At 47.0% G+C, this 22,565-nt stretch overlaps 1 protein-coding gene across 8 annotated transcripts in view; it reads left to right on the top strand.

Annotated features, from left to right (window-relative positions):
* The window catches only part of LOC147018851 (uncharacterized), a 180,994-nt gene that overhangs the window by 46,100 nt on the left and 112,329 nt on the right, over positions 1 to 22,565 (top strand). The window lies entirely within an intron of this gene.

Raw genomic sequence — 22,565 nt, forward strand, 5'->3', positions numbered from 1 at the left:
GAGTTGACATCCAATCAAGGGGATGTTGGCAGTCTGGATATCTAAGCTATTAAGATGGGCCATTTGTTTATCACCAAGAAAACAAGACCTGCCACAATACTGACAATCACAAATTATACTTTTTCAAATGAGCAGTGCATGTCTCACTCTGAAGATTAAACTCACCCTTATCCTCATTATTACTTCACTCTATGTGGGATGCAGCTGGCTCTTTCAAATAGTCCTGCAAGAGGGGTTCATGGGAATAATCAACGAATAATGTGATAGCTTGATTAAAAAGCGGTCGGAAAGTTGCACAGTTATTTAAGACTTCACGGCGTAATGCGCATCAGAAGCAATTTTGAAAAATGATAGCGGAGATGAAAAATATTGAACCTTGTGGTATTGCTGAGAAGCAACATTGCTGAAAAGAGGTGAATTGAAACGACCTCCACACAGACCGGTGGATAGTGCGTGGTGGACCAGCGTTCAGCTATGCTCTGATGCTTTCCACGATGTTTGTGCCCAGTGCGAACCCTAAAAAGAGTACTGAACAGTCACACTTTTTTTTGTTTGTATACATTGTCAAGGCTCGTATGAGAGCTGACGCACAACGCACAGCAAGGGGGGCATGAGACAAGAGGGGCGAGAGAGGGAAGGACAAAACAGTGGGGAACAGAGACATTAGGAGATCTGTGGAAGGGAGAGGGATGGGGTGGGGAACACGGGGTACACAACATGGACATTGCAGGGACTTTCAGGAAGGAAAGTAGGGAATTTGAAGGAGGTGGCTTTGGGGTGGATTAATGGGGGTAGAAAAGATCGAGGTTTTGGATGGGGGGAAGATCGGAGGAGGTGGTGAACTGCTGTTTTGAAGGCCTGGAAGGAAGAATGGGATTGAAGAGAGTGTGGGAGTGATTCCAAAGCTTGGGAAAAAGAGGAATGAAAGAGTGAAGGTGAGCAGTGATTCGTGATTTTGGTAGTTTTACCAGAAGGGAGTTGTTGGTGGACCTTGAGCGCCCTGTGGAAATAGGGTGGGGACATATCGCAGACAGAGCAAGGGGTTGGGGGCAAGACCGGAGATGAGACTGTGCAAGACAGAAAGACCACCGACCTGCCTGCGGTGAGAGTGGGCGGCCCAAAGACCCAGCCTCAACGCGGGAGATACGAATGATCCAAAATGCCTTGTTTCCACAGCGTGAAGCCGAGAAAGGTGGGAGGCAGGAGCACCAGCCCAGAGGGGAGAGCAGTACTCCATCAGGCTGCAGACGAAAGCTTTGAATGTGGTCAGGAACTCAGGTGGGCCGAGGAAGGACTTTGCACGATGAACAATTCCCAGTCGTCCACTGGCTTTGGAGGCCAGGTTGGAAATGTGGCTTTTCCAGGAAACATCATGGCGGTTTGCGAGACCCAGAAGCTTGATTGAAAGGACTTCTTCCAGGGGATTGTTGAGGAAGTAGATGGTGGGGGGGGGAGGGCGGTTGTAAATGGTCCTTTCGGAGAGACCTAGTGAGATTTGTCCAGATTGAAAGAAATGTTCCACGTGTTGGACCAGTTTGTGAATTTATCCAGATCTGCAGAGAGCGAAGAAGCCACTGCTTGCCGGTCTGAGGGATGACAGATGGAACGGTAGAGGATGGAGTCATCAGCAAAGAGATAAAGAGGATTTTCCAGAGACGAGGATATCATTGATGAAAACCAGAAAAAGAACAGGGCCCAGAACGCTGCCTTGAGGAACTCCAGCTGAACAGGAAGAGGGAATGAGAGAATTCCATGTAGGGCCACACGTTGGCTGCGACAGGAGAGGAAGTCTTCGAGCCATGAGTGGAGATGGCCTTGGATACCATAGGAAGAGAGTTTGATGGGCAGGGCAGGGTGCCAGACCGTGTCAAAAGCACACGATATGTCTCGGGATATGGCTCTGATTTCATGTCGGGCACTGATTTCATGTCCGGCATCCATTGTTGGGAGAGCAGAAGCAGCATATCCAGCGGTGAGTGACCTGGTCTGAAACCATATTGATGACCGGAAATCAAGACATTGGAGAAGAGGAAGGATTTAATGTCTGAAGCGATGATGGATTCCATAACCTTGCTGATGATTGGGAGAAGGCTGATTGATCTGTAGTTGGAGGGATCTGTTTTTGCACCTTTTTTGCAGTTCGATAATGTTTGCTGATTTCCAAGCAGATGGCAGATTACCTTGAGCAAATGAGAGGGTGAATAGAACAGAGAGAGGTTGAGCAAGAGCAGAGGAGCAGGTTTTTAGGACATGCGGGCTGATGCCGTCTGGACCGGTTGCAGAATCTGAGTTGAAGTTTGACAACAAACTCTCCACCTTATCAGGAGAAAAGAACAGAGAGTCCAGGGACAGTTGGGTGCGACTGGGTAAGGTGCGTACAGAAAGCGATGGGTTTCGGACACAAGATTTAGATGCAAACACCAAGTTTAGGCATTCAACCTTTTCACGTGCGGTATCAAGTGCGACCATTTTGAGGTAAGGGAGGAGGGGGAGCATTTACCCGAAACAGATTTGATTAGACGCCACCAGGATTTGGAGACGGGAGAGAGGTTTGAGAGGTCAGGCTTGAAATTATAATAATGTTGTTTTCTGGCTCTCCTGAGGGTAGACACGCACTTGTTCTGAGCCTTATGTATGGAACTGAGATTACCCTCAGTTGGGTTTGCTGTCCATGAGGCAAAGGCAAGTTGTTTCAGGACAGCTTCCTCGCCACAACCTTCAGTGAACCATGGGCGGGAAGAAGGGTAGGACAACTGAAGACGAGAGGGGATAAATCTGTGCATGAGAGAGAGAGAGCAAGTTTCTTTGCAAGAATTCCCAGGACGAGGTTATGTTGGAGAAAGTAGCGATGGGAGACCAGTCTTGAAGTTTGATGGCTGCTTGGAGACCCTGCCAGTCAGCCTGAGTGAAATGCCTGACTCGACGGCGCTGAGGTGGTTCTCTAATAACAGTCAGAGAGATGTTTACTTTGTAAAAGCACGTGGTCAGAAGAACCGATTGGAGCGGAGGAAGAACAGCAGATATTTTTAGGGAAATTTGCCAAAATCAGATCCAGAAGAGACAGCGTACCATTGGTTGAGATCCGGGTCGGGAAGTTGACCGATTGAGTCAGTCCCAATGAGTCGCAGAAGTCTTTTGCTGAAATGCCATGACAGGTGAGAGAGGTACCCGTACCTAGCCAACTGGCATGATGACAATTGAAGTCACCACATATGAGGAAGAGAGAGTTCGGATGAGAGGATATAAGTTGGTCCATGTTTTTGGATCGTGAGGTGTAAATGGAGTCATCACTGTTTGATGGATGGTGCAGCACACATATAAACACGAGGTGGGAGTAGAGGGGAAGCCATAGCCAGAGGTATTCCTCGGAGTTGTGGGGGAGTGAGGGCAGTGCATGGAGAGTGAGGGCAGTGCATGGAGAGAGGAATAGTCTTTGATGAAGAGAGCAACCTCTCCACCAGGACGAGGCTCAGGTCTGTCATACCGGAGGAGGGAGTAACCAGGAGAGATACTAGGGAGTCCGAGACGTCTTGAGGGAGGAAAGTTTCTTTTAAGCAGATTACGTCTGGCTTGTCAGTGGCAACCCGTATGGAAAGATCTGTCAGGTTTAAGCGAAGGTCCCGGCTATTTGAGGTCCACACTGTTTAGGAAGAGGGAGGGGAGGAGGCTTTTCGGTGCAGGGGAGGGTAGGACAAGGGAGGTAAGGCGGAGGTAAGGGGAGTTGTTAAAAGTGTGTGGGGGATTACAGAAGAACTAGGGGAGGGGGCCGGATGAGGAGGAGAAAAGGCTGTGTGGTGCTGGCTTGAGGTCCAGTGGGGAGTAATAAGGGAGGTGGTAGAAGGCCCATACAGATGATATGAATCGCCCATAGCGAACTGCACGTCATGAATTACCTTGCAAGAACCCCCGGGCCGTGCCCTGACGACCGGCCAAGGGTCCTGTCGGTCCCGCATGCCTGCCAGGCACCTCCGATTAGCGCTGATCAATGCCTGCTCCGTAATGTGTCACGTGGCCCGAGCGATCTGGACTGCGCAACTCGCTTCTGCCTGATCAGGGCTTCGCTGACCAGAGAGGTGAGGAAACGTCTGTCGTCTGTGGGGAACACCCACAGCCGCCAGCGAGGACCGACAACGGTAAAGTGTGAGGATAAATCCATGCATGTTTTGCGCAGTACCCACGGATCCGCCATGGCCCACGAGGTCAGCGCACGCGTTCGCCCGATTATGCTATTGTGTGCGTGGGGCCAACACTGATCTGTCAGGGTTTGAGGGGAACGATAATTGGATAATTAGATAACGATAATGAGATATATAATAATTAGATGGAGGTTTGGAATAAAAAAGGATATAGATATGTGTCAGATGGAGAAATGGAGGGAAAAGAGAATGCCGAGATAATTAAATGTGGTAGTGTAGTTGATGAAGGTGGCGTCGTGTAGTGAATGGCGTGATCGTGAGATGTTGGTTGTGGCGATGTTCGTTATTGTTCTTGCACCAAATTAACAATAGCCAAAGAAAAACGGCTAACTGAAGCATCGCAGCCCGAATGGATCACATGTATTCCCCTATCTAAAGGGGTTTGGGCTAATCACACATGAACTTCCCGATATATCTCACCTGAGGACCCTTTATGGTGTAATGCGAATTTCCACAACCGTAACACTACCCCCTCCCCTTTTTACAGACTCGTCCCAAGTCGTCAAATTCTCGTGTGCCATCATGTGTAGTTCTCCCCTAATACGTTTTACATTCGGATCCCTGAGTGCGACATTCAGTGTATTCGTGTCCCCAAAATATATAACCTGAGGGCTGAGTAACGAACTAAACAAACCCACTCATACAGACGACTTAAATAAAATTGCCGGCACTAACTCATACATGCCGGGGCACACTCATATTTACAGTACATCTTAACCTTATAAATTTACACTAACCATGGCCCAGCATCAATGGACTCTGCAAAGAGAAAAGCAGTTAGCAGGAAGCCAGGCTGCTCGCATGCAGTCTCTGGCTCAGGCAATGCAGGTGACAGGGAACGTGGCCGGCTGCTCACACGCAGTCCAAGGCCTCCCCCTTTTGAAATGAACGCAGTGAACCACAACGGTGCATGGGCTGCACAAACGCAGTATTACAGGAGTTCCAGCTCCTGTAATGGCACACTCAAGTGTAATAGTGCCAGCTCAAGTGGCGCACGCAATGAACACAACGGATGGATGGATGGATGGTTGAATGGATGAATGCAAACACGGTGCACGGGCCGCCACTGCAGGCCCGTGTTGTAGCTGCCACAGGGCAGTCCTCGCAAACTATGCGACGATCCTGGCGTACATGGCAATGAACAAGGGGGGGGGGGTGGGAATGCAAAACAGAACGGGCGCAAAAGATGACTAGGGCAGTAGGCATGGATGGCAAAGGCAGGCAGGCAAGGCATGACAAGGCCGCAGTAGCAAACACAGCCGGCAGATGAACTGGCCGGCACAGGCCTTGCAACAAACACAGCCAACAGACGATCCGGCCGGCACAGGCCTTGCAGTAAAACAGCCGGCAGACGGTCGACCGACACAGGCCTCGCAGTAAACAGCCAGCCGATGAAGTGGGCCGGCACAGGCCTTGAAGTAACACAGCCAGCCGATGAAGTTGGCCAGCCTTTGCCTTTCAGTGGAGGTTGGTGGAGGGAGTGCAGTGGTGCTGGCCACTCAGAAGGCGGGCTCGGACCTACCTGACTATCTCCCTCCTAATCTATCCCCTTTGCCTGTCTCTGTCGATACCCACCCCCTTAATTTGTCAAAAACCAATTTTGCCCCAACTTATTTTTTTGTTGTTTTTATTTTTATCTTTACTTCACCTCTATAAATCGTCCCCTAACCCCGTTTATCGTCCTTGTTCGGCTAACCTATTGTCCCCAAGCCTACTCCCAACCCCTACGTTCCCTTCCTGAAGGGGAATGAGGGAGGGCTTGCGTCCTGTGCCGAGGCCCAATCTAAGCCTCAGGATGGCCTCCTCAGAGTTCAGCGATCTTTACCCAAAGTGGGTCCAGCGGCCCACTACGAGAGCGAAGGGATGGATGGTGCGGTGGGGTACACTTCCTATCTACCCTATCCATTTAACTTTTGAACTACCCCGGTGCTTCAACAAGCGCCTCTCGCTTAAACTATCGGTTCGAACCACCAAGATTTCCGTCACCTGTGTTGGTGTCCTTTTTTTTTTTTTTTTTTTTTTTTGTATACCTTGGTCGAGGCTCGTATGAGAGCTAACACACAACTCACAGCAAGGAGGCATGAGACAAGAGGGGTGGGAGTGGAAGGGACAAAACATTGGGGAACAGACACAGGTGAACTGTGGAAGGGAGAGGGATGGGGATGGGACGGGGAACATGGCGAAGAGAAGATGGACATTACAGGGACTTTCAGGAAGGAAAGCAGGAGAATTGAAGGAAGTGGGCTTGGGTGGATTATCGGGGGTAGAAAAGATCGAGGATTTGGATGGGGGAAGATAAGAGGTGGTGGTGAACAGCTGTTTTGAAAGCCTGGAGGGAAGAATGGGAAAGAATAGAGTGAGGAAGTTTATTCCAAAGGCGGGAAAAAGAGGAATGAAAGAGTGAAGATGAGCAGTGATTCGTGATTTTGGTAGTTTTACCAGAAGGGGGTTGTTGGCGGACCTTGAGCGCCCTGTGGAAATGTGGTTGGGACAAATCGCAGAGAGAGCAGGGGGGGCAAGGCTGGAGAGGAGTCGGTAGAAGACAGAAAGACCACCGACCAACCTGCGGTGATTGAGTGAGAGGCCCAAAGACTCAGCTTCATTGCGGGAGATGCCAATGATCTTAAAAGCCCTGGTTTCGACAGCGTGAAGTCGAGAAAGGTGGGAGGCAGGAGCACCAGCCCAGAGGGGAGAGCAGTACTCCATCAGGCTACGGACAAAAGCTTTGTAAGTAGTCAGGAGCTCAAGAGGGCCGAGGAAGGACTTTGCACGACGGAGGATTCCCAGTGGGCGACTGGCTTTGAGGCAAGGTTGGAAATGTGACTTTCCCAGGAAAGGTCATGGCAGATAGTGAGACCCAGCAGCTTGAAAGAGAAGACTCCTTCCAGCGGATTGTTGAGAAAGTGCATGAGGGGGTTTTGTAAACGGTCCTTTCGAAGAGACATAGTGAGAGTGTGAGATTTGTGTGGATTGAAAGACATGTTCCACGTGTTGGACCAGTTTGTGATTTTATCCAGATCTGCAGTGAGCGAAGAAGCTGCTGCTTGCCGGTCTGAGGGATGACAGATGGTACGGCAGAGGGTGGAGTCGTCGGCAAAGAGAAATAGAGGATTTTCCAGAGAGTCCGAGAGATCATTGATGAAAACCAGAAAAAGAACAGGGCCCAGAACGCTACCTTGAGGAACTCCAGCCTGCACAGGAAGAGGGGATGAAAGAACTCCATTTAGGGCCACACGTTGACTGCGACAGGAGAGGAAGTCTGCGAGCCATGAGTGGAGATGGCCTTGAATACCATGGGAAGAGAGTTTGGTGAGTAGGGCAGGGTGCCAGACTGTGTCAAAAGCACGTGATATGTCCAGGGATACGGCTCGGATTTCCTGTCTGGCATTGAGGACCTCCATCCATTGATGGGAGAGCAGTAGCAGCATATCCAGGGTAGAGTGACCTGGTCTGAAACCAAATTGATGATTGGAAATCAAGCCATTGGAGAAGAGGAAGGATTTCATGTCTGAAGCAATGATGGATTCCATAACCTTGCTGATGATTGGGAGAAGGCTGATTGGTCTGTAGTTACAGGGATCTGTTTTTGCACCTTTTTTATGCAGGGCAGTGATGTTAGCAGATTTCCAAGCAGATGGCAGATGACCTTGGGAAAATGAGAGGGTGAATAGAACAGAGAGAGGGTGAGCAAGAGCAGAAGAGCAGGCTTTGAGGACACGTGGGCTGATGCCGTCTGGACCGGTTGCAGAATCTGACTCGAGGTTTGAAAGCAAGCTCTCCACCTTGTCAGGAGAAAAGGATACAGAGTCCAGGGACAGTTGGGTGCGACTGGGTAAAGTGGGTAGAGATAGTGATGGGTTTGGGACACAAGATTTAGCTGCAAACACCGAGTTTAGACATTCAGCTTTATCACGTGTGGAATCAGCAGTGCGGCCATTTGAGGTAAGGGAGGGGATGGAGGGGAACATACACCAGAAACAGATTTGATTAAACGCCACCAGGATTTTGAGGAGGGAGAGAGGTTTGAGAGTTCAGACTTGAGATGAGAAAGATGTTGTTTTTCTGGCTCTCCTGAGGGTAGATACACACTTGTTCCGAGCTTTGTGGAAAGAACTGAGATTGCCCTCAGTTGGGTTTGCTTTCCATGAGGCAAAGGCAAGTTGTTTCAGGACAACTGCCTCACCACAAGCTTCAGTAAACCAAGGGCGGGAGGAAGGGTAAGACAACTGAACACGAGAGGGGATAAATCTGTGCATGAGGGAGAGCAAGTTTCTTTGAAAGAATTCCCAGGATGAGTTGATGTTTGAGAAAGTAGTGATAGGAGACCAGTCTGTAAGTTTGATGGCTGCTCAAACCCTGCCAGTCGGCTTGAGTGAAATGCCAGACTCGACGGCGGTGAGGTGGTTCTCTGATGACAGCCAGAGAGATGTCCACTTTAACAAGGACGTGGTCAGAAGAACCAATTGGAGCGAAGGAAGAGCAGCAGATATTGTCAGGGAAATTTGTCAAAATCAGATCCAGAAGAGATGGAGTACCATTGGTTGAGATCCGGGTCGGGAAGTTGACCGATTGAGTCAGTCCCAATGAGTCACAGAAAGCTTTTGCTGATGTCCCATGGCAGGTGAGAGAGGTACCCACACCTAGCCAACTGGCGTGATGACAATTGAAGTCGCCACATAAGAGGAAGAGAGAGTTTGGATGAGAAGATAGAAGATGGTCCATGTTTTCGGAGAGTGAGGTGTAGATGGAGTCATCACTGTTCGGTGGACGGTACAGTACACATATAAACATGAGGTGGGAGTGGAGGGGAAGCCGAAGCCAGAGGTATTCCTGGGGGGTGTGGGGGAGTGAGGGCAGTGCAGGGAGAGTGAGGAATAGAGTCTTTGATGAAGAGAGCAACACCTCCACCAGGACGAGGCTCAGGTCTGTCATACCGTAAGAGGGAGTAACCAGGGAGGGATACTTGGGAGAGAGACGCCTCTTGGGAGAGGAAAGTTTCTGTTAGGCAGATAATGTCTGGTTTGTCAGTGGCAACCTGCATGGAAAGATCTGAAAGGTTTGAGCGAAGGCCCCGGATATTTGAGGTCCACACTTTTAATGAAGAGGTAGGGGAGGAGGCTTTGGGTGCAGGAGGTGGAGGGGGCGGGGGAAGGTAGGACGAGGGACGAGGGGGAGGTAAGGAGGGTTGCTGAAGGAGTGTGGGGTATTGCAGAATAGCGAGGGGAGGGGGGCCGAATGAGGAGGAGAAAAGGCTCTGTGGTGCTGGGAGAGAGGGGGGACAAGAGACAAGGAAGATGGCAGTTGAGGATTTGAGGAGGTGGAGTGAAGAGATGGAGGTGAGAGGGCAGTGGAGGGAGGCAGGTTGGTGGATGAGAGGGGGGGGCAACTTAGAGAAGGAAGAGTGTGGGGGATGAAAGGTGGGAGAAAGGTGAGGGGGGATTTTTGAAAGAGGTGAGAGGGAGGCTTGGAGGAGAAGAGGGGATGGTTGCTTTGAGAGTGAGAGTGAGGGGTGAGGGGGGTGAGTTGGCACTGAAGTTGGAAAAAAGGAATGGTTGATGGAAAGCGAGCATCCATGGCAAACTGTGGTTTTTAAAAGTTTTAGGTCAGAGATGCGATTTAACACAATTCTTGATGGATGCAATGAAGGCGAATTCAGAGCATGGAGAGAAGCGCTGTAATAGTTGGATTTTTTAGGCAAGGAATGAAGGAGAGGTCGAAATGAGAGCAGTCTGTTAAAATAGCAGAAGAGAAGTGCATTGTGAAACAGTAAAGAGTACCACATGTGTGAGAGAGGAAGATGAAGCATTATAAGATCGTTTTTGTTGTTAATATTAATGTATGAGAGAGTTCAACAGATTAGGTCATGGAAGTGTAAAAAAAAAAAAGAAATCGAGGAAGACGAGGAGGGAGTTAAGAGGAAGAAGAAGTAGCAGAATCGGGAAAAGGTGAGCGTGTTGTTGTTGTTGTTGTTGGGTATATTTTTTTTTTTTTTTTTTTTTTTTTTTGAGATAAGAAAGAGATTAGTTGGGAGAATGGGGGATGTTTGGAAAGTGGGGAGGATGAAAATTGAAGGTAATGGGGAGGATAGAAATTGAAGGTAATGGGGAGAAAAAACAAACAAAAAAAACCGATCGAACACCGAGTGGAACCGGTAGGCCTCAAACCTAGGACTAGGCCTCAAACACCAAGTAAGAACGTCGACATAAATACTCACAAAATAGCACGATTTTTGAAACAAAACCGAACTAGGAACACACATTAACATGTAGGTGAGAAAATTAAACAGTTAAAACGGGACAAATAACAACCGGAACTTAACTTTGAGAATGTCAGCAGGGAGCCCCGAAGGAGACCTCTTGCCGCTCAAAACCGGAACCCAAAGTCCTCTCAAATTTCGGGCCTCGCCCCCCAATTTTCCGCCCGTGACCTCACACGGTTTCGTGGTTGGGACGCGTGGCTCCCTTGGCAGGCACTACCCTCTGCCGATTCTCTAACAACGGCACCCCCGGGCACTACACTGCCTCCGAGCCTACCAGCTCCCCAAACACCGGGGAGCGCCCTCCCTGGCGACTCCCCTGAAACGCTCACGTGGCAGGCTGGCGCCCCGGGCCCCTTCCCTGGGTGCCAGTGCCCAATGCACTGCCCACGCGGCTAATGGCGCCCCAGGCCCCTGCATCATGCGGGCGCACCCGTGCCCACTACGCTATCCCGGCCCCCCCCCATGGGCCCTTGGCCTACCGCGGCCGACTAGCCCGGTGCCCGGGGTACCCACTCAGCGATACTCACCTTTCGCAGCCACGCTCCAAGCCCGTCAACAGGGCTCCTGCACCCCTCCAAACGGGTTTCGAGCCTACTTTCTCGAGTCTTGGCAGCTGTTCGCATCCCTCGTCCCTCTTGGACGGCACCATCCGGCAGGGATTCACCCTCCTGCCGGATTCCAACCATACACACAGCCATGACGTCACCCTGCGCATCAAAAAAAACAAGCCCTACGTTTCGAGGGCTTCCCCACGCGAACACATGTGCTCTGCCCGTTGGAGCTTAACACAAGCTCGCGTGGACAACCCGTCCGGTCCAAATCCGTTATCCTGCCTAACCTTTGTCCGTCCGCGGGATCGGCAACATCCACCGCTGGCGTTTCCGGACTGGGTTTCACTCCCGCAAGCGCGCACGTGGCGGCCTCATGCGCTGCACGGCACGAACCTCGCGCTCGCTGCTGGGTAAACCCGGCGCGGTCCCCATTACAACTACGGCCGCTACCCGGCCTCTGTCCCTTATCTGTCGCCGTCGTCGTCTCCATTCGACCCACGCACACCTGCGTGTCACGACGCTCACACACCACTCCATTACATTCACACTCGGAGACGCGGCTGCGTGTTCCCGCATGCCGACCGTCCTCTCCCTTACATACCGCTCTCTCACACACACACGGTCTTTCTTGCACTCGGCCGTTCACTCGCACACGCGGTGACATTCACACAGGGTGCCTCATCCACACACGGCGTGCTGGGAAGCACGCACCCCGGCACACTCGCAACCACACCACTCACACCTTTCACCACACACACCGGACAATCACGCTGGGGATTAGTGCCATCACAAGGGGTTCCGGGGCCTCTACACCCCTTAAGCTGCAGGTGCACCTGTCCACAGCACTCGTCCCCTCAAACTCGCTTGACACGACCGAACCCACCTGGTCGTGATCACCTTCAAGGGAGAATAGCGTCTCCCTCCGTTCCCGAAGGAGGCCATCCAGCTGCTTGCACTGGGTCCCAACACGTTCTGCGAGCTCGCCCCTATTATCCTCCACGACATCCGTGTGTTATGTGTGTGCTCGTCTTTAACCCCGTCTTTATCGTGCAGTCTCTCCTCTACTTTTTCTGTCTCCCGCGTCTCTATACATTTTCTCTCCTTGTTCCTTATTTCTGTTTCTTCCTGGTTCCTTTTTCCTTCCCATCTGAGTCGTTCTTCCTCCGGAGCTCCTCAATCTCCGCCGACTCCAATGTTGCTCTCCGTTTTAATTGTTCAATTTCAAACTCGCATTGTTCTTGTTTTCTACCCCACAGTTTCTCCTGCGCTTCATTTTCCAATCTCGTTGTTTCTTTCAATTGGCTCATTTCCTTCCTGTGTTCCATTCGCTGTTCTCTCACTACTCTTCCTTGTTTCCTCTCCTGTCCTTCCTTCTCCAGTTTCATGGTTTGCTTCATTTGGTTAATCTCCGTTTTGTGTTTCATTTGCTGCTGTCTCATTACTCTTCCTTGTTTCCTCTCCTGTCCTTCAGTTTTGTGGTTTCTCCAGTTTCATGGTTTTCTTCATTTGGTTAATCTCCTTTTTGTGTTTCATTCGCTGTTCTTTGTCTATCTCCTCGCACTCCAGCCTCGCCTTTTCTTTCAATTGGTCAATCTCAAATTCATGTTCTTTTTGTTTTCTATCCCATTGTTCCTCTCGTTCTTCCCTCTCCAATCTCGTTGTCTCCCTCAATTGTCTGATTTCTTTTTCCTGTTTCATTCGTTCTTCTTTGTGCCTTTTATTCCACTGTCTTTCTTGTTCCTTATTCTGCAATCTCGTTATTTCCTTCAATTGGCTGATTTCCTTCTCCTGTCTCATTCGTTCTTCCTTCATTACTCTTTCTTGCATCTTATTCTTTAATCTGGCCTTCGCCTCCAGCTGTTCGATCTGTACAGTGTGGTTCCTTAACGTTTCATTCTCTGCTGTCGTTCTTTCTTCTCTCAACATCTTCAGTTCGTTTTGTAATTCCCTCTCTCTGTTTTGGTGTTTCTGTAACTCGGAAGCCTTCTTTTCCAATTCCCTTCTCATCTCCGCACACTCCGACCTTGCTTTGGCTTCTAACTGTTCTTCCGTCTTGCCCTTGTGGTTTTCTACCCGTCTTCTCAGTTCCTCTGTCTCCGTTTTTACCTCCAGTCCCAGCTTATCAACTCTCTTCGTCATGTCTTGAAGTCTTTTCTCACACTCCACCGTAATGACCTTCAATCCCTCCTTTGTCTCCTCCTGGCTTTATTTTAATTTTTCTATTGCCTTCGTTACCTCGTATCTCGTCTTATACGTTTCGGTTTCCCCGTTTAATTTTTCCCTCTGTGTCACCGTTAATGTTTCCGTCGTTGTTCCCTCCACGTGTCTCGCCCAACACGTCTCCCGAATTATTTTGCCCTCACCCGCCTCCATTGCGGGCCTGACAGCCGTTGCACTCCCCCTCAGCTTGTTCGCTCCAGCACGTGGCACCGCCATCATGCCCGCCTGCAGGCATCACCCCACGCGCTGCATTTCACCCCGCAGTATTTGCGTATTTGCCTCCATTAGTTGCGCATTTGTATCCATTTTGCTTGTGTTTGTATCCATTTTATAGTTTATTCCTTTTATTTCGTTTTTCATTTCTTTTGTGTTTGTATCCATCTTTCCGTTCATGCCTTTTATTTCGTTTTTCATTTGTTGCGCATTCGTTTTCATTTCGTTTCCCATTTGCTGCATGGTCGTGTTTACTCCCACCAGCATGGCGCACAGCTGGACCATGTTGGGTACACTCGGCTGAGCCGATTCGGCAAGGATCGGGGGGTTTTGGTGGAGAGGGGGAGGGGAGGTGTCATACACCGCGGCCGCCGCCGCGCCCATTTCGGGCTCTGGGTTCAGTTGGGGGGGAAACTGTTCCTGCATCACAATGGGAATGTCCTGCACGGGGATTTCATCCTGGACCATGGATTCTACACATTCTAAATCCATATCTACCCCCGGCTCCCGCCCACCTTGAGACTCCATCTTATTTCACGTACGCGATTAATTTAACTCGCTCGTAATTTGGGGGGTGAACGGGGGGTCGCCTCGCACACCCCTGGTCCGTTCCCCGTGAATTTAGCTTGGAGGCGGGGTGGATTCGAATCTCACTCCCGTACACCAGTGTTATGAATTCGCGCCCGCCGGCGTGCGATCGGCCACGTAACTCGAATCGCGACTGCGTCGCCCACCGGACAGACAATTCAGTCGTGACCCTCCTGGGACTACTGCCAGAAACCAGTCACGGGTGGGAGTTTAACCCCACCACCACCCAGTCCGCAGTCTACCCGCGCGAAATAGGGTGAATCGCCGAATGTCGATATACCTAAGTACCCGCGTGGGTAATCTGCCGAGGGTTGGGACCACGCCACAGGCCGACTCCGGACACAAACCGCTTTAGCGGTTCGTTCCGTATTACAGGGATAACCGAGCGGAGTTATCGTCGGCCTTGACAGTTCCGATTAATTACCGGGTGTTGTACACCCACTACCAATCCCTTACGTGATGCAAGATGGAGATTCAAGAAAAGAAAAGACGAAGTGAAACAGGAAAACAGTTCAACAAGCAAGCACTTTATTACACACTCAAAAGGAAGCAGGGAAAGGGTTAAAACCGACTATAATTATTACGACACTTAAACAGTTCCACTTGACCAGACTGGCGCCACACACACACATTTACACAAAACCCAAAAGAAATGGAAGTCACGACTTCCCTGAGCGCGTCGAGTCCTTGGCGACCCTAACTCCGAGTCCCTCTGGCGTGGTCCGCGAGCTCGTGCCGCGCGTTGCTCGTGTGGTCTGCTCGACAGCTCGGACGAACGAACAGAACCTCCGACCAGGGACGATCACCGCAACTCCCCACAATTCCCCTTCAGGGACAAGGGAACAGAAAAAGGAACGACGTTCTCATCGACCTTCACGTCCACGCCTTTTGTCGATCGCTTACACGAACCAAGAGCCTTCAGCCTCCAAGTGAGACAAGGGAACAACCAACCAACCACGACTCTTCATGCCCACCCTTTTGTAGGGGCCGGCTCCGCCCTTCGCTCCGCCCCATTTCTGTCTCCACCTCCCTTAGAGGCGTTTCCAGAAAGCTCTCGAAGGGGGTGTGCCCCCACTCCGACCGCCTCACGCTGTGCATCCACCAATCGGGAGCGAGCTGCCGCACCCCTCCCCTTCACACCAAGCGTGGTGGGGGGGATTCAGGCGGAAGCATCAGGCGGGGAAATTAGGCGGGAAAACCCAACAAGCGTTGTTGGTTTTTGTTCTTGCACGCACCCGCACGGTACTCGTTGAATGGAGAGTGGCGAAGATGTGGTAGCGTAGTTGTGGAAGGTAGCGTCGTGTAGTGAATGGCGTGATCGTGAGATGTTGGTTGTGGCGATGTTCGTTGTTGTTCTTGCACAAAATTAACAATAGCCAAAGAAAAACGGCTACCTGAAGTGTCGCAGCCCGAATGGATCACATATATTCCCTGTATACAACGGGTTTGGGCTAACTACACATGAACTTACCGATATATCTCACCTGAGGAACCTTTATGGTGTAATGCGAATTTCCACAACCGTAACAATATATATATATATATATATATATATATATATATATATATATATATATATATATATATATATATATATATATATATATATATATATATATATATATATATATATATATATATATATATATATATATATATATCTCCTCTTCTTCTTCTTTCGGCTGCTCCCGTAAGGGGTCGCCACAGTGGATCATCCGTATGATCCGCATAGTGATTTGGCACATGTTTTACGCCGGATGCCCTACCTGACGCAACCCTGGTCGCCTCTTACGACACAGGGAAATGGTACACCTATTTTAACCGGGGTATACACCGGCCCAGTACACTGGTACTCATTTCGCCGACCTCGGAAGGATGACAGGCTGAGTCAACCCCCTGGTGTATTAATTCAGTGGCCCAACGGGGCTTGAACTCAGGACCTATTGGATCCCAAGCCGCTGCCCTAACCACTGCGCCAACACCAGGCTCTTATGTATATCTATATATATATATATATATATATATATATATATATATATATATATATATATATATATATATATATATATATATATATATATATATATATATATATATATATATATATATATATATATATATATATATATACATACATACATACATACATACATACATACATACATACATACATACATACATACATACATACATACATACATATATATATATATATATATATATATATATATATATATATATATATATATATATATATATATACATATACTTATATATATATATATATATATACATATACATATATATATATATATATATATACATATATATATATATACATATATATATATATATATATATATATATATATATATATACATACATATACAGTCATGTGCCACTTAACGACGGGGATACGTTCTGAGAAATGCGTCGTTAAGCGATGTCGTCATTGTGCGAACATCTTGGAGTGCACTTACACAAACCTCGATGGTATAGCTGACTACACACCTCGGCTATATGGTATAGCCTATTGCTCCTAGGCTACATACCTGTACAGCATGTTACTGTACTGAATACTGTTGGCAATTGAAACACACATCCAAGATAGACGGAAGACTCGTTAGTTTTACCTTTGTATTGTTCATGATGGCCATGGGTGTTGTTAGCGGCTGCTTACAATCTCCTCTCGCATTGATTATTATCGAAACGTGAATAAATAGCGTTTGGATTTTATAAATATGTAATCATTGCATCGATGTTATAATTTACAAATGAAGAATCTGTCAGTTGTGTTATCTATTTTCAGAGCAGTCCGAATGTTTTAACAACATAAAAAGCTTTACCAAAAACCAATTATTGTTTTAATTTCTATTGTAACAACGATTTATTCGCAAAATTATTTAACTCAAAGGTAATTTACTTGCTGGAAGGTAAATGTGCAAGAAACTGGTCAAAGAGGACGAAAATAGGGGTGTTTTTGGATGTTAGGTCAGCATTTGTCAGTTTGAACGCTGATTTTCTTGAATCCCGATTTTTCACGACCCCGGTTTTTAGGTCATTTCCAATGACCTAATAATATTGGTGAGGGGGTAATATGGGTCCATCCGTCCGTCCGTTCACAATGAAGTTGAAGCGGGAGATCTGGTCATTAGTGATCCTGATAACGGTCGATGAGACGTACACGATGGTATGACTTTCAAGGTCACCGAAGGTCAAGGTCACGAGGCCTTTGAAGTTGCGGAAATGACGATTTTCAAATTCTATCTCCTCCGCCATTTCTCAAGCGATCTTGAATTTGATTGTAGCAAATGAATCTATTGGAAATGAAAAATGACAATATCTAAATTTTGATCGGGCTGGATTTTCGATATTCGCTTTCATTTTCGTGTCACGTGACTTCAAAGTTGGCAAAAAATGCGAAAATGATGATTTTCAAAATCTATCTCCTCCAACATTTCTCAAGAGAGCTTGAATTTGATTGTGGCATATGAATCTATGGGACAATATCTAAATTTTGTCAGGCCAGATTTTCAATATTCGCTTTCGTTTTCGTGTCACGTGACTTCAAAGTTGGCAAAAAAATGTGAAAATGACGATTTTCAAAATCTATCTCCTCCGCCATTTCTCAAGCGATCTTGAATTTGATTGTAGCATATGAATCTATGGGACAATATCTAAATTTTGGTCAGGCCGGATTTTCGATATTCCCTTTCGTTTTCGTGTCACGTGACTTCAAATTTGGCAAAAAATGCGATAATGACGATTTTCATGCGGAAATGACGATTTTCAAAATCTATCTCCTCCAACATTTCTCAAGAAATCTTGAATTTGATTGTGGCATATGAATCTATGGGACAATATCTAAATTTTGTCAGGCCGGATTTTCAATATTCGCTTTCGTTTTCATGTCACGTGACTTCAAAGATGGCAAAAAATGCGAAAATGACGATTTTCAAAATCTATCTCCTGCATTTCTCAAGCAATCTTGAATTTGATTGTGGCATATGAATCTATGGGACAATATCTAAATTTTGGTCAGGCCGGATTTTCGATATTCCCTTTCGTTTTCGTGTCACGTGACTTCAAAGTTGGCAAAAAATGCGATAATGACGATTTTCATGCGGAAATGACGATTTTCAAAATCTATCTCCTCCAACATTTCTCAAGCAATCTTGAATTTGATTGTGGCATATGAATCTATGGGACAATATCTATACTAAATTTGGTCAGGACGGATTTTCGAATTTCGCTTTCGTTTTCACGTCACGTGACCTCAAAGTTTGCAAAAACTGCCCTACCTTCAGGAGGCTATATATTTTCTCGCAGAAATGACCGTCCCTCCCGCACGGGTGTATTTTTTCACGATGACATTTTATGGACCTCAACGATTGCGTTATAACGGGGCCACACTGCAGTTGTTTATTATCATTATCAAGTATTATGTACTGTTCATAATTGTATGTGCTATACTGTACTTTTATAAGACTGGCAGCACTTCGACGGCGACACTTCACCAGACGATCGGAATTTTTCAGCTCCATTATAATCTTATGGGACCAGCATCATCTATGCGGTCCGTCGTTGACCGAAATGTCGTTATGTGGCACATGACTATATATATATATATATATATATATATATATATATATATATATATATATATATATATATATATATATATATATATATATATATATATATATATATATATATATATATACCCCCACACAATAAATCCATCAGGCTCTCATCTCGGTTTCACTGGTGGGAGGAGTGGGGATGAGGAAAGTGTGACAAGCAATACCACCAGTGTTTTAAATGCAAATATAATCAACATTTAAAAACTCATTTGTTAATGACGAGTTTCACCTTTCCCATGTACATGTTACATCTGGCATAGTGTGTGTTTATTGACCCCTGCTGGAAGGGATGGTTAGAATTTTTAATTCTGTTGGTCTTTTTTTTCGAGAACATTACTGATTTTAACCTTCCCCGGGGATTTGCCATTAATGCCGCACTGAAATGGTTTCTCAGGGCTAAATCTCAATGGCTGGTCACCACACCAAACATGTTTTTTCCAAAACAATAGTTTATTATAACAAGGCACGGGACGACGAAAACGGAGAATCCTTGGACAAAAGATAGACGGACATGAAAACGAGCAGAGAAATAAATAAATAAAGTGCACTCACGATCGGACATAACAAAAACGTACTTAATACAGGAAATGTAATCCAATCAAAATTGCCACGAGCACACAAAAGAGGGTGTCAGGCGAGGTGTTTTGGGCAGACATTATGGCATTAATAAGTCCAGTATCGGTCAAGTTAAAATAAAAAAATGAGCAGAAAACATAAGGGGTAGTGAATGCTCTGGTTTACACTTGAGCGAGGATAATTCCGGGAAACCACTCCATCACATGAAGGTGTGAGTTTAAAAGGGTCGTGGATGCTCTGGCTTTGCTCATTTAGGGTGATTCCGGTAAACTGCCTAAACTCTGTTTGCTACTAAATCGTGTGTCCCAAACCCATGGCTATCTGCACCCACCTTACGCAGTCACACCCAGCTGTTCCTGGACTGTGTCCTTTTCTCTTCATAGGCAGAGAGCTTGCTGTCAAACCTCGGCTCAGATTCGACAACCGGTCCAGACGGCATCAGCCCTCATGTCCTAAAAACATGCTCTGCTGTTCTTGCTCACCCTCTCTCTGTTCTATTCACCCTCTCATTTGCTCAAGGTCATCTGCCATCTGCTTGGAAATCAGCTAACATTACTGCACTGCATAAAAAAGTTGCAAAAACAGATCTCTGCAACTTCAGACCAATCGGCCTTCTCCCAATCATCAGCAAGATTATGAAATCTATTCTCGCTTCAGACATTAAATCCTTCCTCTTCTCCAATGTCTTGATTTCCAATCATCAATTTGGTTTCAGACCAAGTCACTCTATGCTGGATATGCTGCTTCTGCTCTCCCAACAATGGATGGAAATACTCAATGCCAGACATGAAATTGGAGCCCTCACCCTCAACATATCTCAGCAGGCATCAGCCTCTTCACTCTGCAGATTGGAATAACATCACAAGCTGGTCCAACACTTGGAACATGTCTTTCAATCCTGACAAATCTCACACTCTCACCATGTCTCTCCGAAAGGACCGTCTAGAAAATCCCCGCATCTACTTTCTCAACAATCCCTTTGAAGTCCTTTCATATTCAAGCCTTTGGGTCTCACTATCTTCCATGATCTTTCCTGGGAAAGCCACATTTCCAAGATTGCCTCCAAGGCCAGTCGCCGATTGGGCATCCTCTGTTGTGCAAAGTCCTTCCTTGGCACACCTGAGCTCCTGACCACATACAAAGCTTTCCTCCACAGCCTGATGGAGTACTGCTCTCCCCTCTGCGTTGGTGCTCCTGCCTCTCACCTTTCTCGGCTTCCCTCTGGAAACCAACGCTTTTAGGATCATTGGTATCTCCTGCGAAGAGGCTGAGTCTTTAGGTCTCTCACTCTCTCACCACAGGTAGGCCGGTGGTCTTTCTGTCTTCTACCGTCTTCTCTCCGGCCTCACCCCCCCCCCCCCACACTCTGTCTGTGATCTGCCCACCTCTGCTCTGTCTGTGATCCCCTCTGTTTCTGCAGGGCACTCAAGGTCCTCCAGCAACCCCCTTTTGGTGAAATTACTAAGATCAAGAATTACTACTCACCTTCACTCTTTCATTCCTTGTCCCCCCCCCCTCCTCCTCTGAGCAAACTCTCACACACTTCAATCACACCCTTCCCTCTCGGTCTTCAAAACAGCTGTTCACCACCATCTCTTTCCCCATCCAAAACCATGATCTTTTCTGCCCCTGTTAATTCACCCCAAACCAACCTCCTTCAAATTACTTGCTTCCCTTCCTGAAAGTCCCTGTCGTGTCCATCTTGTTTACCTCATGTACCCCGCCCCATCCCACTCCCTTCCACAGATCTCCCAATGTCTCTGCTTCTTACTGTTTTGTGCTTCCCTCTCCCACCCCTAGTGTCTTCTGCTCCCTTTGTTGTACGTTCTCTGTGTTAGCTCTTATACGAGGCTCGACAATGTATCCAAAAAAAAACCCTCCAGTACGTGACGTGTGACACCTCCCCCCATCCCTCCAAACCCCTCCAATAAAACACCTGCATAAAAAGTTTTGGAAAGGTATGTGGTACGTGGTATTCAGCATTCACTTCTTTTATGATGACAAAATGCTGTACTGACTGAAAATAATCTTCCCAGCAATGGATGTTCAGGTGGAATAGAAAAATTCTTCCCCAAATATCACTTTAATTTGCATTATTTTTTTGGGGGTTCCAATTTGGACAGGATCACCCCTAAAATGCATATTTTGACATCAGTTATTTAAAATTTTCCTGGAGGGTATGCCCTCAGACCCCCATATTAAAATGCTGTTTTTCTTGTTTGTTACTTTTACTTATTAATTTATTTTTATTTTTTATTTAATTCCGCAGTTTCACCCGTGAAACAACATCTTTGCTTTTAGATAGAAGATAACACCGCTCATCACACAAAACGTTGAGAAAATTTGAACCCAAGCTCGACAGCTTAGAGTTAGTGTGCGTACGTCTAGGCCATCCTGCCGTCGTGTGGGGATTCATTGCTTTGTAGCCACTGAAAACATTTTTGAATTCTCTCTTGAACTTGGAGTTCACTTGTCCCATTGCTTTACTCATTCTAATCCTCTTATTTTGCCTTCCTCACTCTGGAGTTGTCCCCATGGAGAACCAAGCCATGGTTTCCACGCCCACTGCTCACCCAACGGGATCCTTCAGCTGTTTAATTATTTTTGTTGCACTCAATGAAGTTACACTTTGGGGAAAAAACAGAACAGTAACAAAAAGTTAAGTTTAATGCTTTGGCAATTTCACATTTTCTTGTGTAAATATGGAGAAGGAGGGGTGCACAGCGTTGTTTAAAGCTTGAAAGATACACGCTTACTTTTAAGAATCGCTAATTTCTTTAAATTTTCAGATTTTACTGCAGATTTCAACACTTATTTAGTTCATGAGATCCGATCCTCGTATTCAAAATCGTATTTTGATTATATACTTAAATTCGTCTGTGAGAGTCTATCATGTTTCCAAGGCAAGGCATTCTTAGTAGGCCGAATCAAAATGGTGGGTAAGACCCCTGTGAAGTGAAGTTGGGCTGATCAAGAATAAGCCTTTCATGAAGGTAGGCCATTAATTATCTTCAAAAGGAGTGTTTAAATTTACCCAAACACTCAGTTTTCATTCATGTACGCCCTTGGAATTCCCTTCATATGCACACAAAGTTTGGGGCCACTAGGTTTCATGGTTTTGGAGTTATGGAGGAGACACACTGACTGACTGACACACATTGACAATTATAATTGTGGAGGATGCAGCCTGTAGCTCCTGGCTGCATGATTGCTGAAGCATGGCTGTGCTGCTGATGCAGTGCCCCCTGTTGCCAGTAAGCTGGTACTCATTTTGCCAACCTCGGAAAGATGACGGGCTCAAACTCGAGGCCCTAATATC

The sequence above is a fragment of the Eptatretus burgeri genome, chromosome 10 (assembly GCF_056783735.1).
Source record: "Eptatretus burgeri isolate ZD-2024b chromosome 10, Ebu_testis_v1, whole genome shotgun sequence".
Classification (NCBI taxonomy): domain Eukaryota; kingdom Metazoa; phylum Chordata; class Myxini; order Myxiniformes; family Myxinidae; genus Eptatretus; species Eptatretus burgeri.